We start from the raw sequence: 16,142 nt of genomic DNA on the forward strand, positions 1-16,142 counted from the left end.
AAAAATATTAAAAGATTTGCCTCATTACTGACTTGTGCTACATATTGAGTAACATATATCTATGATTGAGCATATCTACCACTAGATTTGTATATCCTGCAATTGTAATCGCCAAATAGACGAAAACAACATTGTTCTACTTACATTCTCATCATACTATTCATCTTAAACCTAGATTTCGTAAAACTACAAGGACCAAAAATGAAAAAATCGACTCTACTCACAGACTAAAAATATAATATCCTTAAAAAAGAATTTGATAGTTTCTTGTTTTTTTGAAAAACATAGACACTGGTGAATTTTTTTTACCTTGTTATGTAATAATATGGAATCCTAATCCTATTTACATTCCCATCATACTATTCATCAAATTCATGGTCTTTAATGGGGATAACATATTCCTAAAAAACCAGTCAAAATCAAACAAGCAATGGTAACTGCTTACTATAAATTGATATGAATATTTTGTTCATTAGGTAACGAAAGAGGCATTACCATCCAAAACCAATAGGTAACTTGTGATCTAACCATCATCTTTACACAACTAAGAAACTCGGTTCCATGACTTGATTGAAACTGTCATGCTTGAATCATAGAAGGTGTAGTTGGGGTTGGGGCTGGAGTTTAGGAGCCTTTAGTTAGACTTTACTTTCTTTAAACTGCATGTTAAATGTGTAAGAGTTGTTATATTGTTTTATATAACAAGATAAAAGAACTTTAAAGCAAAACATACACTACTTTTCAAATGTTATAGAAATTTATGTTAACAAAATATATTTTTACTATGCCCCATAATACATTATTGTTCATCATACCTGGAATGGATGAAAGTACATACCTTTGGCAATCATGTACCACCTTTTCATCTTATTTATAAGTGGGGCAACTATAGGTTTAGCTTCAAGAGCAGCCTTATCTGATATTATAGTGTTATAAAAACTAACCTATTTTTGTTTCCTTTTCTTATGTTAGTTAATATTGGATATCATATTTCAGTAGATCTTTGAGGAAGTGCTTGAACTTTAGCAAGAAAAAAAGAATCGATTATCACTACCAATGTTTAATATAGACATTTGTTATGATTTCATGGGCATTTTGCAAGTAAATTTTGTATACCTGAAAAAGACTTGGGAGCAATTAATCCAGGACACCAACACATTTCCGTTTAGCAATTCTTGTAAAAAGACACCACATAATTACTCAAATAAAGAAACTACTACATAAATATCATATGGAACTTTAAGCTAAAGGGCATAAGGAAAAATTAAGTCATTTTGCATCAGTTTAGCAACTATTAATATCAAACATGTAGCTTTAGTCTGGTTTTTAATAACATGCATGTCTATTAATATTTTATATACTAACCTGAGAAGATTCATAATTAGTACAATCATGCCATGATTCATTTTTTTGAGAAGATTCTGAATTCGGTTGATGAATGTCATCATCATTAAGAAGTCCATCCATCACATGTAGGTTTACTTAATCGCCTACTAAAATCAACACTAAGGGTTAAGGCCTCTATCAACTCCATTGGGACAATTCCTAGAACTGATTTTATAAACAATAAGATAACCATATCAATAGCATACAAAACCCTATATAAAGTTTGAATAAAACATATTAACCAAACAACCAAAGATAATCATATCCATATGATTAATTCATTGCAGGGAGTATACTATAAAACATTTTACCTTCCAACTTTATATGTCTGTTGATTTTGTTTTTGACAGACCCATTTCCTACCACTTATCCTTTTTAGAATCACCAAATAAACCCTGATAATGCAAAGAGTTCCATCATAAATTAACATTGACTAATTATTTGATATATTGACAATAGTAGGAGCTTCAGTACATTCAAAGGCTTAAAGGATAGTAATAACATGTTGAAAACCAAATGTTCATGCTTAAACCTATCAAAATTTTACAAAATACTCTGAGTTGAGCTCAAAATTTTCAATATTTACTTCCTCGACATCTTCTTCATAACAAAATGTATTTTCAATACTACTTCATGATGCAGAACAGGTCAATGAGGTATCATAATGTCTGGGAGACTCAAAATTGAAGATTTTTTGCTGAATCGGGAAAAAATAGCAGCATAATAAGTTACATAAGAAATTATTTAGAAGTATGATATTACCATTGAGTTGATCACTATAGAGTCCTTACCTCCATTCACTTGAATAATCCTACATATGGCTGGATGTCCATAAAGTGTTGAATCTGTCAAAAGGTTAGAATTAAACAACAAAAATATTAGATCACATGTTATCTATCTCTCATCCAAACGACAATCCAACTAAACGAAGAAAAATCACACAATCATAAGTATAAAACAGATACAAATTCTTCAATGTCTAAACACAAAGCCCCAATTTCATCCTACCTCAATTCAACAATTACACTCTTGAATTGAATGAAAATAAAAAACAGAATGAAGCTAATTCAGAAAATACATATTGAATTGACCTCACGCAAAGCGTAGCGATACTCCTTTTCTTCTTGACTTGATGTTAGAGATCTTTTCAGGTATCGGCATCTCTAGATCTCATGTTGACGGGAGAGGATGAACGACGCCGGTGGATTTATGGACAGACGAGAGGAGGTACGTCGAGCCGTCGACAGTCGCTGGTGTTGTTGCATATAGGGTTATCGCCTACTAGTGTATCAGCATATGGACTTGGAGTATGCATGTTAGTTCCTATGTACCGATTAATGGATCCTCGATTTAGGGCAAACTGCAAATCAAAGCCATTGGGCTGGAGGGAGTGGTGTCACTGAAACCGCACTCCCTCTTATGCCATGTAGATGTCAGCTCATATATTTTCTCATTTCATCAATTTCATACCACACGGTAGGAGTGGGAAGAAGGTTTGGAGAGAGAAAAGAAAGAAGAAAAGAAAGAAGATGATTGGTTGAGAGAGAGAGAGAGAGTAAAAGAGGAGGGAGAGAATGGGGAGTGCTGCTAGGGATTACCGTGGTGCGGCCTTCACCCCACCCAAACCGCGGTGGAGGGGCGGTGTTCATGCTGAGGTGGCAGGGAGACTGCGGTCTCTACCGCAACCACTCCGTCAAGTCTAAGGGCATCACGGTCTGCACCACATTACCATTAGGATTTCCTATAACAAAACTATTTTTTGTTAATGTAATATATTAAATGGTTTGACGGGTAACCTGCGAATGGGTTATGTAGTTTCAAACTTTCGAGAGTCCAACATATTTATAGTTAACTAGGTGGGGAACCCTACGTTGCGGGGTTCGGATGTGATAATTTTTTCCGGTTACCATAGAAAGCACCTTAAAAACTGCATCACCAACCTCAACAATTACGATCAACAAAAAGGGAAATATATGTAATCAAAGTATTACCAATGCACATGGAAAAAAGATGTTCCACCAAAAAAACAAATGTAGAAAGATACAAACGGACACAACTGCAGACAATGAAAGGAAGAACAATTGCATGTAACAGCAGACAATGAAAGGAAGAACAATTGCATGTAACAGCAGTTGCTGAATGGATGCCTAAACCGGTGATGGTAATTAGCAAAAAAGTAACAATCTAAAATTGTAAATTCAACAAATACAAAACCTCTTAACAAACCCAAACATAAATCTTTTGCTATTGTTCCTTTGATCTTGTTTTTTGTTTTAACAAAACATTTTTTGTCCCCTGCTTTAATCAACTTTCCGTACATTTTTTGTCCCCTGCTTCAATCACCTTCAATTACCTGCGGGTGTGGGGATAAAACAATAAAGGATTAGTATTTACTTTTAACTAAAAGGCATGTCTAAACAACAGAAACTATGCCTCAAAATGTATACATATACATTAAAGACGGAAATATTGAGAGATACAACCTTGAATGACTAAATAATATCAAAATATTAATGTATCTGTATATATTTTGAGTGACACTTCAGTTGTTTGTACATGCCTTTTTGTTAAAAACAAATATTAATCCTTTCGTATGCCACTGATCACATACTTTTTTTAAACCCAACAAATATTAATCCTTTCGTTCGCCACTGTCACCTAAGTTCCAACCTTTAGTAGAGCATGTAATTCACTTCATGTCTACAAATCATCAAATTTTAATGTTTTCAGCGATGTTTCTTGTGACAGTGAAGGATTTCATATATATATATATATATATATATATATATATATATATATATATATATATATATATATATATATATATATATATATATATATATATATATATATATATATATATATATATATATATATATATATATATATATATATATATATATATATATATATATATATATATACCTTGCAAAATCAAATAAACTAATTAGCCAACAGCCACTCACCATCATACTCGTCATCTCAAACTTTTCACCACAGTTCTAGCTCATTATAATTAAAAACTATAAAATGAAAATGTAACATGAATTATGGAAATAGAAATTAAAGTGTGTATACCTTTTTCGCATCAGAATCTAAATCACCTTGAAGATGTCATCGTAGCCCTCAGGTTTGTTGGCTTCAGGGTCATAGATGAAGTCCTTGTCATGTCAAATTTCAAGTTGTCATCTACGACCACTGTCATGGAAAAATTAGTATTAGAAGTTTATATATACATATATATATCTAACAACTAAAGAATAATATCATATTAGTTTTCAAGCTATCATCTGGGATCTCCTAAATGACCTATGATACAGTTGGCTTGAACCCATATCAGTGAACGTATGAGAAGTCCAATTCTGAAGCAGGAATCAACAGACGACATTGGTACTAAGTAACTGTGATAAATAGAAGGACCAAAAATGCAACCTACCAAATGACGGCGTATCCAATCAATCGCTGATGGAAGCAGGCAGAGAATGATCGCAATCTTTGAAGATCTTACGAAGCTGCTCAGCTGTGAACTTCACCTGTCAGGTAGGAAAAAAATAAAGTAAGAATATGGTAAGTGAACAACACAACAGAAACAAAGCTGCAGGAAACTGTACAGTAGCTGCAATCGTTTGCTCTATGGCTGCTTTGTTATGGAAATATTCTGTAAAATAATCGCCATTTATGTATTCTTGATTGATGGGGTTGAATTTTTATAGAAAAAACATAAATCCTAGAATGAAAGCTACCTCACCTTCAATAACAGATTGCAAAAGAAAAAAAAATTAGAACCCTAATTTAAAAACTGAAAATCCCAAATATGTATAGGGGTGTTGAAGAAAAAGAGTGAATGGATGGATCTCACCTTCATATTCATATTATCTGTACAATAGCTGTTATTCAAAGTCTCCCAACTGTCCGCCAACAACTACAAATCAACAGATAAGAAAATACAACATAAATGAAAATCAAATTCATTCACAAAATTGATTTAGGTGACAGGTGACCATAGATTACAACTTTGACAATGTAAAATAGGGTTGAATTTAGAGCATAGATATTAAGGAGGATAGATTTGCATGGATTCTTGAATTTCAGCCTCTAATAATTCACTCAATTTCTTGTCAAATGATTTTTTTACACACTCCAGGAAGTACTTTAAACCATGTTTCTTCAACCAAGAGTTCATCTAGTTTCAAAAAAAGCCCTATCTCTCACCTATATACATAACATATCATAGCATTATAAATCATGAAGATTTATGAATGTGAACAAAAACTTTGTTTTTCTAACTTGTATGTAGCATTGAATACAAAATTTATGTTTATGTTAAGCCTATATTAATAGATAGCTCTATAAAATTTATTTTTATGAACAAAAGAATACGAAAAGAGAGATGGGGCTCATTCGTAAATTGCACATACATTGCTATCACTTGTACCTGGCAGCTACAACACATTTCAATTCTGCATTACCCTTGAAAATAACTGCTATTTGGTCCTTCAACACCAAACTTTCCTGTAACATAAACAAACCACATTAAAACTAATTAAGATATTTGCAAACAAAAATGACGGTGGCACTTATCTTTTTTGTAAGTTGGTCTACAGCAACATTGCGTGATCTGTTCCAAAAGAAGTTTAAATAATGAAAAGACAACGAATTTTGAACTCTCAAAAAATTAAAACTAAAATAAACTGACATGCATGCTGAACAGGGATCTTCCATTTGAGTGTGAAACAACATATGAACACTTGTGTCCTTGTAGTACTTCTGTATATCAATCTATATTAGTGAAAGGCATGTCACAAGCAAGTAGTCAGTTGTATTCAGATAATGAAAAGGCAACAATTCTTAAACCTTCAAACAGCAAAAAATAAAAATTAAGTGAAATACATAGCAGCAAAAGATTTGATTTTGATGATAGTCAAGAAGGATACGACTGTGGCTGTGGCTGTTGTCATCTGTAGAACTGACATGTTTCAAGTTATGTCCTGTTAAGGCTCGCAATATCTTTACCTCTCTTCTCACATCTTCAATGGATATGGCTGTTATCATCCATAGAGTTGACATGTTTCAAGTTAGATTAGTTCTGTTGACCCTAGAAAGAAGTTGATTAAGAACTCTGAAAGTCAACAACTGAGATTAGAAAAATAATAATTGAACGCGCATATGATCCAATCAAATGAAATCAACTTCAGATCTGATCACTGTAGCATGCGGATCAAAAGAAGAACCTTGATCCGACGTAATTAGCGATTAGCAAATTAATTAAAAGGAAATTGAATCAGTGTCTTATACTCATCTGAAATTTGGAAAAAATCAAGGGGGGGGGGGGGGGGGGGGGGGATGGAGCTAGAGTCGGAAGATATTGGATAAGGAGCCGGTGGGAAAGATTTGGAAGCGGATAAACCCCAAACGATGACCAACACGTGGTCGGAAAATAAAATATTTTCATAAAATACCCCTATATCAGAATTCGATAATCAAGGGACCATTTTTGCCAAACTGTTCACCACTTCACTATTCATGTTGGAGGACAAGTTTAATATGTATATAATAATTACTAGTTAAGGATCTTTATATAGATTTAGTCTATATAATAATAATAATAATAATAATAATAATAATAATAATAATGTTTCGAAAGTTCGTATTGTGTTAAAACTGATCTGTATTGTGGAACTTTTAATTTTTTTGTTTAATTTATTGACAACGTCCGCTATCTTTTTCCCAGCCCATGCATATAAAAATAGGAGCTAGTGACCATTCTTTTTGGTCATTAAATCTTCATAAGTCTTCAATTCAGTGACCACTTTTTTTTCTCATTAAGTCTTCAATTTAGTGACCACCTTTTTAGTCACTAATACCTTTTTAGGATGCGGAAAATATATTTTGGTTTTACTTTTACCGTATAGTGACCGGTGAGTGACGACCATTATAGCATTAGTCACTAAATTTGTTGCATTACCAAAATTGGGTGACCACTAAATTAATGTTACATCAGTTTCTTCACAAAATTTAATTTTAAAATAAATATAATTGACGGTATACATTATTATTAAGATTTCATTTAACATAATCAAAATGTATTTTTTCCTGAAACCAATAATTTCGTAGGCAAACATTATAATAAGTTTGTGCTAATTACATCCTGTCATGTTGAAAGACTAAAAAATGAATATAGTATACTCAACCTGGAATAATCACAATATCAAATGATAGAAGATATTCTCATTTAAACAGGAAAGAAAAATGTTTCAAGTGTTTTTGAAAAAAATATAAATAATGATAGTGTGGCCATTTACAAATAAGAACTGTTAAAAAAAATACTTATGTATAGTAAGGAGTATTATATATGGCCATTTAGAAATATTTAAGATGTGTTAAAAGAAACTACAAATAAAAAAGCTTTTACCACTTTATTCATCAAGAAACAAAAGTGTCATTTTGGGTAATGGTTGGGCTGTATGTGACGATATGTACAATTTTAGGGGGAGGTTGATGCAAATCACCATGGCTTGAGATCAGGGTTAGGGTTCACGCCCACACTTTTCTTACTATATATATTAGATGTTCAGTTTCATTTTCATACGATTTCACAGCCGCTGTCATAATCTACCCTGTGAATCTAGATCCAACAATCCAACATCCAAATGTAAGCGATATATTTTTTCTATATCTTCAAACTATTCAACTACTGGCACAGGAGGATATGGATATCTGAACATCGTGGATTCTTTTGATAAAGTTATCGATCTGCGTTTTTTCGGTCTTGATAATCAACAAAACCTTTTTGTGTCGATTTCAAAAACAAATTCTCTATCATGCACATAGATCAAAAAACTAGCAAAGATCCGCAACATTTTAAAACAATAAACATGTAAGTTAATTGATACTTTAATTTATACCATTCTGAATCATGTATTTTCAAGCTGTTTTGTCCTTTTTGTGTGTTTCGAAGTTTATGTTGTTCGCCTGTCACTCACTCTATTGCTTGATCTGTTGTCAGTCTTGTAGAATCAGATCGGTACCAGTTAGGTGTTCATAGCATTTCAAGAGTCGGTTTTTTGGGTTTGTCCTGAGGCCACTGCACCTTACCCTTTCAAAGGTAAGTTTATAAAACGTTTTCTTATGTAATTGTTTTGATGCCAATAAATATTTAATGCTCAACTTTCCAATTTATTGCTATATCTAGTAACGCTTCAGTAGGGTCTAAATCTGACATCTTCTTCCATTCTTACTGAATTATGTTTGGAGATGATGTCGATCTTGACCGAAGTTGCAGATCTGATCAGTAGTTCTTGACATGTTTATTCCTTAAATATCAATAAATTTGGTCCCTGTAGTATACCGCTTGTTTTACTTTTGGTCCAAGGTTTAAATGGTCATTCAAAAAAATCCAGTAATGCTGTGTTTTCATTTCTGATTGTTACGTTTATCCTCCTTGCAGCGTGAAAGGGAATACGGTTTTGGGTGATTGAGAGCACATAAGAAGATCAATCGGAAGGTGTGTTAATTTGAATCTCAATTTGCTCAAATTTCCAATCTTTTTCATTTGATTTAATATGAGATTGTTGATCTGAAGGCGTGTTTTCAATTCGGTGGAATCGGAATTGGAATCGGAATCACCAATTCTGATGCGAAGTGGATTGTGTTCCTTGGGAAAGATGTTTCGGAAGACAACAAAGTGTTGCTCTCACAAGCAGTTATTTTCATTATAACAAATAACTTATATCAAATATGAGTGGTTTTGGTATAGCGGAGTGAACACAGACAAACATTGACATCAATGGTGACAGTCTAAGTAACATTGTTGTTAGAAATGGAGTTGGTGGGTCCTCAAGGTGGAATTACTTTTCAAGATGTTTTTGGTTTTAGTCTTTCCATGGAGAAGTAAAGTAACCAACGAACTAATGACTAATAAATACCCTTTTGGTTGATGTATGTTTCATGATTTTTCCTTTGTTGAATATCTAATTATTGTTAATTATTTCATGAATTTATATATATATTTTTATAATGCAAAAATTTGCCGCTAACCTGTCACATAAAATCTATCGATAATCTGTTAGTGAGTTATTCCGTCGGTAATTTTTAGCAAACAAGTGTATTTGGGAATTAGATGTATGATCAATATTGTAAAGTGTAAACCTCTATAACATTCTTTCTTTCCACGTCTAGTAGAAGTATCATAAAACCAAGGATAGACCTGTCTAATTACTTAGAGTGTTCCGAGTAAAATAAACTAGCTTTTCTATAACCATACCAAAAGTAGACTAAAAAACTTTTTATATAAAAAAAAAATAATAAATAACTTTAAAAGTGATAATATACCTTTAATGGCTCGATGATATCACGAACATTTTTATTTCATAATCATCTTTAAACTCATTATAAGAAAAAAATATGAATCAAAATTACAGTTATACTACATTCAAACTTTTTATCTCCGTGAAAATATGAAGTGGAACACGATCAAGAGTTATTCATCAAACTAAAAGATTGTAATAACCAAACTAACTTTTTCGTTTAGTTGTTAATCTTAAAAAAATATCTACCATAACAAATGAAGATAATTTTGTCATATGTCAATCTTGAATTTGATACTTGTCATTTTGTGATATTTTTTAAATATAAACAATATATACATGTCAATTTATGGTTTTTCTAACTTTTAAAATTAAAAAGCCACATAATATTTATATTTATATATGTAAACTATCAAATGCAAAAAATATTATACTAAATAACAATTAATATGTTCACCCATTCATTATTTCAAAATTTTATTTTAAAAACTACTTACTATTTCATTTAATATTTTATTTTCTTTAATCAACTCGTATAATACACGGGTTTACACCTAGTGCATTAATAAACAAATTAGATGCGTCCAAATAAAATGAAACTCCACCATGACCAGTAAAAAACATCAAATAAAAAAACTCTTTTTATTTAATAAGTAAATATTACACTAATGGCACAAACCAATCCAATCATTGTGTGTAGCAAAATGGGTAATTAAATAAAAGAGTTTTTTTTCCGGCATAAAATCTGATAGTTGACGAGCTTAAACTCCAAACAAAGTAACCTTAAGCAATGTACCGCTACAATAAAAAAGTAAATAATTTAAAACAGTAAACAACGTATGTATGAGAAATGTTCTTGGGATTAAATTAAAAAGATTTTATGCAATCAGGGGCTAAAAGTGTAAGTGTTGGATTCAAATTGATAATAAATTGTGGAGGAGGGACTGTTTAGTGACTTTTGGGCTTATTCTGAAATGAATTTAGGAGCTGGGGTCTAAATTGTAAATAAAGGAGTTATATTGAAAAAAAATAGGAGAAAGAGGGGCTAGAATTGTATATTATGGGAAGTTTGGAAGTAACCAGGTATATAAGCCCGTCACTGTTCGGGAACCCTAACCCTAGGAGCCCTTATGTTGCAGCCGTCACCCACTTTCCTCCACAGCTGCTCAATCGCCTCCATCCTTTCATTCGTTTTCCGACCGCCTAGCACGACTGGAATTCCACCATGTGTTCGTCGGGTCAAAGGTTTTGGCGCCGAGATTGTGAGGGGTTTTACGAGAGAAGCTGCTGCTGCCGCAGCCAGTCGAGTTTGAGCACCGCCGGAGAAGCCGTGAACAGCCGAAGAAGGATCGCCGCATGCCGTGGATGGGTTGTTCTTCTTGGATCTTTGGCACCTCAAGCAGTCACGACCGTTGCTCTGGTCAACATCTACCACCCCGAGGGTGGTTGTAGCGTGTGTTCCATCCTCCATGTTCGTGTTTCACGTAGGCGCGAGTGCGCTGTTGCTTCAAATCCGAGTGGTTTGTGTTATTTCGTATGTGTAGCTGTTTGAATAGGAAACGAGGGAAACCACCGCCACCACCGTAAGGTGGTGGCTGCCGTCATAAAGCTATTGTTGCCGTCGCCAGTCACCATTCACTACACAAAAAAATGCCAATTAGGGACCAAAACGAAATGGTCACTAACAATAGAATAAGTCGTCACTAAATGATTTAGTGACCAAAATTTTGGTCGTCATTTTTCGTCACTATAGGTCCGTCAGAAAACCGATTTTGTGACCAATATAAATATTGTCACTAGACATTGACTAAAATATAGTCGTCACTAAATCTGTGACGATCCGCTTCGTTGCTAAATGTTGTCACTAATCAACGAAAGTCGTCACTATTTTATGTATTTAGTGACCAATAAAAGTCGTCACTATTTTATTAGATTAGTTTTATCCAATTAGTGACCATGGAAAGTGGTCACTGGTTTATCTAATTAGTGACTAAAACAAGTCGTCACTGATTTATCCTAGACAAAAAAAGGTCAATGATTAAGAAATTCTTGAAATATTAAATGTCATTTTGAATATACAATATAACAATATCCAATTAGACAAAAGAAAAAAAAAAGCAATGTTATAAATTTTTACAATACAACAATAACCAAATAAATCTTAACATTTCTAATATGAAAATTAAATGTCATTTTTAAAAAACAAAATCCAAACTTTTTATCCAACATTTCAAAAAAAAACAAACATATAATGATCAATATGGATTAAAAGTAAATTCACTTGATCAATGTAATTTTCAGGCGGCGGATGATGGTGGATGAGTGGACACAAAATTTGTTATTCTTCTAAGAGGGAGGCAGAGTTTTGATGTGGAAGGAATTAATGGAGGTCTTTTTTCTGATATTGTAGTCAGGCTTTGTTTTACTGAAGATTGTGAAGAAGAAACAATAGCTAACACTACTAGAAAAAAGGCCTTTTACGACGCTCATTGCACGTCGTAAAACGCTCAGACGACGCGCAAATGCGTGTCAAGGAAGGCCTTGTCATAAAGAGAGATGACGCGCTTTTGCGTGTCGTCTATAGACGACGCGCATTTACGACGCGCATTTATGACGCACATTTACGACGCGCGGTTATGACACGCAATGCGTATCAAGGAAGGCCCTGTCATAAAGGAAGACGACACGCATTTGCGTGTCGTAACCTTACGACGCGCGTGTTTATGACACGCAATGCATATCAAGGAAGCCCCTGTCAAGAAAGGCCATGTCATAAATAAAGATGACACACATTTTTGCGTATCATAATTTTAAATGTTTTAAAAAAATATTATTTATAGATTTACTAATTTTTCATATTAAATAATACATTAGAAATATAATTCATTTCACTAATATGTCATATACAAATATAATTCATTTCACTAATATGTCATATACAAATAATTATTCCAATAGTGAGTAAATGTTATAAAAAAGGAACTCATTTATATACAATTGCATTAATTATCTAGCTTACTATGTGCCAACAAACTTCTATCTTTTTCCTTCTCTGCATAAACTTCATTAGCAGCATCCTAAAGAACCTCTATCTTTTTCATCAGCAACATCCTCAAAAACTTCTATCTTTTTCCTTCTCTGCATAAACTTCTATCTCACACTCAATGTAGTTTTAAACATCAGGTTTAAAAAATCAACTTTAAGGTTGCCTTGTTAAAGAGAATGACTAGAATAGATTTCCCTTTTTCACAAGGCATGTGCTTGCTTGCACATATATATGGAATCATTCTAACAAAAAAAAAACTGTTCATGTCAACTACTCCAAGGACTATTACGTAATTTAACATGAAGAATTTTGTCCAGATGTAATTTATAAAAATCATTTAAATGAACTTACCTGACCATGAAGCGTGTTGATCCAAGATCTCCTTGCCTTCCTGCTCTGCCCCGAAGCTTTGTAAAGCAAGAAATAAATTAAAAAAGTGAGTCTGAAAGTATATGCTAAATTTATGTAAAACCTTAAAACACAATACTGATGCAAAGTTACCTGATTATCAATTCTTCGGGACTCATGCAAAGATGTCCCAATGACATGGAGACCACCAAGTCGTTTGACTTCCAATCCTTCATGAAAGCAATGAATCTCACAGTCCTTTAGAACCGATAAATAGGCAATTGCAATGCAAGGACCCAGGGCCGGTCCAAAGAAATATGTTGCCCGGGGCAATAAGACATAATGATGCCCTAATTATATATTTTCAGAAACTAATATCATAATTCATAAAATTTACCCTAGTTCACTGTTTTTCAATCATAACTCAGAAAAAAAAAACACTAATAATTTTAGAAAGTAAGAAAATTAATATAAAAAATCATAATATTTACCTCAGTACTTTGATAGGTAACAGTGAGAATGCAATGACATGCAATGACATGTAGACTACTGATCCACCTTTAAACAATGCTTTAGGTACCTAGCTATCATCCAGAAAACAACAAAACAGACAAAAATTTACACTAATCCCATCACAAACAAAACCAGCTGCTATTATCACAAATAACAAATATAATATACTCCAGACAGTATTAAAATGTAGCAGCATCCAAACATATTATAAGATGAAAAGGTTAATAAGACGAAGAAGTAAGAAGTAGACACCCACTCAGAGAGTGATTTTGCACTATTATGACAAAACATCTCCTCACATTGATTTCTGAAATAAAGAGAGAATATTATCTGTAGTGTAATATTCCAAATAGACTTGAAAAGTTCTTGTATCTTGACCATCTACCATTATCAAACCTGTCATTTTTATACCAAATTAAATTCAAAACCAAATTTTAGCTTGACCATCCATCATTATTCCATCCCCTGAGAATTGGGGATAAAAATAGCCTCAGGGGTATTTTGGGAAAGTTCCAATTTAATTAAGTTTTTGTAATAAAATATGATTGTAGTTCGTGAATTGCCATAATATCACCTCCATTGTTGGCGTAATTCAGGAAAAAGCCCACTGGGGCATTTTAGGAAAATGCTTTTATTATTTTTGTTTCCCGGTTTTAGACTATGAGTCAAACTCTTTTTCTTTTAGTATAAATATGCTACGTTATAGGTATTTAGAAAGAAGTTTTTCAGCAATAAAAGTTTTCTTTTCCACCAAGCAAAATAAAAAATCCCATCTTTTTCTTCCCCTGTTATCACCTGTTGCCAGCCATGTAGTTTTTTTTCCTTTTTTTCTTCCTGTTCTGTTTTGTTTTCTGTTCTTAGGCAACAAGGTTGCAGCAAGGTATCAGGTAGATACCTTACATCCATAACGTTCAGGTTCTTTGAGAATATCTTCTTTCAGTCGAGCTTCCATTCTCTCCACTCTTTCACAGTAAATTCCCTACATTAAACCACTTGACACTTGAGTATATTTAAATAATCAACATTAAAAATGAGAGAGGATTATTATTATATACCGTATACTCGAGCATGTTTTTGTAGGCCACCTTTAAAGCTACCTATTCTTTGCATAACATATTTAATTCTTTCCATAGTTGGATTTGTAACACCATAGACTGGGAACCCGCCTTAAAGCAGATTTAGTTCTGCATCGAGGCACACTTGTCAATCACTTTGGCCACCTGTCGTTTGCCTTCAACACCACCCTAAAACCATGTCAATCAAAAAGAAGTTACTCAAGAATGTTGTTGTAATGGGAAATTTATAAGGAAAAAGGTTCATTTGCATACTGTAAAAGCATGCAATCATAAAACATAAACTTCACAGAGACAAAAAAAAAAGTACCAGAAGCTCCTATTCGATTTAAATAGATCAATGTGGCAATGACCATCCTTGTGGTAGTACGCCCATGCCCCATTTGGCAGTTAAAGATTATTTCTGTCTTAAGATCAGCTCTTGAAATTCTATCAACCTATAAAGATCATAAAACACAAATCATATATAAAGTATAATCTAAGTTAAATATTTTCATTTTGTTAAATGAAAATAACACTCACCAACGTATCAAAATCATGTTCCTTGGGTGATTTTTCATCTGTTGCTGGAATGCGTTCGTAGTCAACAAGGAATTTTCTTGTTTGGATTTCTAAATAGACCTATAATAGTGAAAGGAATTATGAAACAGATATTCAAAATGAACATTTAATTTCATAGTATGGTGAACCTGTAGTGATGTTTTGACAGAGTCGGTGTGACTGGCTCCCATTGATCCACCATTTGACCATCTGGTAGTTCATTAGTTACTAGGATCTTATTTCCATATCTGTAATCGAGATAGGTATTGAGATGATAAGAAAATGGATATCAAACACAGAAACATGTTAAAAAGAATACCTTGCAGCTTCTAGCAATATGTCTTCCTTTAACCGGTCTTCCATTTGCTCCACCCTAGCCCTATTGATACCTTATTCATAACTTTCCTTCAACCGGTCTTCCATTTGCTCCACCCTAGCCCTATTGATACCCTATTCATAACATCAAAGTTTAGGTATAGAATGGGATAAATCAGCATGTTTATGAAGAAAAAAATATAGAAAAATATTGTAAATCTGAAGTGGAAGTTGGGATTTGAGCAGAAAAAATAAGCACACACCGTGTACTCAAGATTGAAGAAGGGCAGAAAATCGTTGAAGACTGGGACGACTGGTCAGCGTGGATCAGAAACCGCGGTGGAATCGGTGTTCCGGCGAACAAAAGCTGGGAATCGTGGTGGGAGGAAGAACAGGACCACCTCCGATCCACCGGTACAGTCGGTCGTCTGACGGAAATCCTCCTTTCTCTCCGATTCTTCATTTACCAATACAGTATAGTTTACCACCTCAAAGTCGTCCAAAACGATAAATCAATCTTAGTGTACGCTCTCTCATGGCTCGTAATCGTTTTTGTTATCGCATTATTGAAAATCGTGTCCATGGGTAGAAAGAAATTCAGCGCGGATTTCCAAT

The 16,142-nt window shown here is 33.4% G+C and overlaps 1 long non-coding RNA gene across 2 annotated transcripts; it reads left to right on the forward strand.

The window, feature by feature from the left end:
- Positions 1-7,982: 7,982 nt before the first annotated feature.
- Positions 7,983-9,323, forward strand: LOC145071432 (uncharacterized). 2 transcript variants are annotated; one of them, XR_013690463.1, is made up of 4 exons: positions 7,983-8,038; positions 8,393-8,491; positions 8,834-8,890; positions 8,969-9,323. It is a non-coding gene; the product is annotated as an uncharacterized LOC145071432 (long non-coding RNA). The 2 variants fall into 2 exon arrangements; XR_013690457.1 differs by having other exon boundaries at positions 7,997-8,263.
- The last annotated feature ends 6,819 nt before the right edge of the window (positions 9,324-16,142 follow it).

Source organism: Lactuca serriola, chromosome 1 (genome assembly GCF_051521515.1).
Source record: "Lactuca serriola cultivar US96UC23 chromosome 1, Lser_US96UC23_V15, whole genome shotgun sequence".
In the NCBI taxonomy this organism is placed as follows: Eukaryota; Viridiplantae; Streptophyta; class Magnoliopsida; order Asterales; family Asteraceae; genus Lactuca; species Lactuca serriola.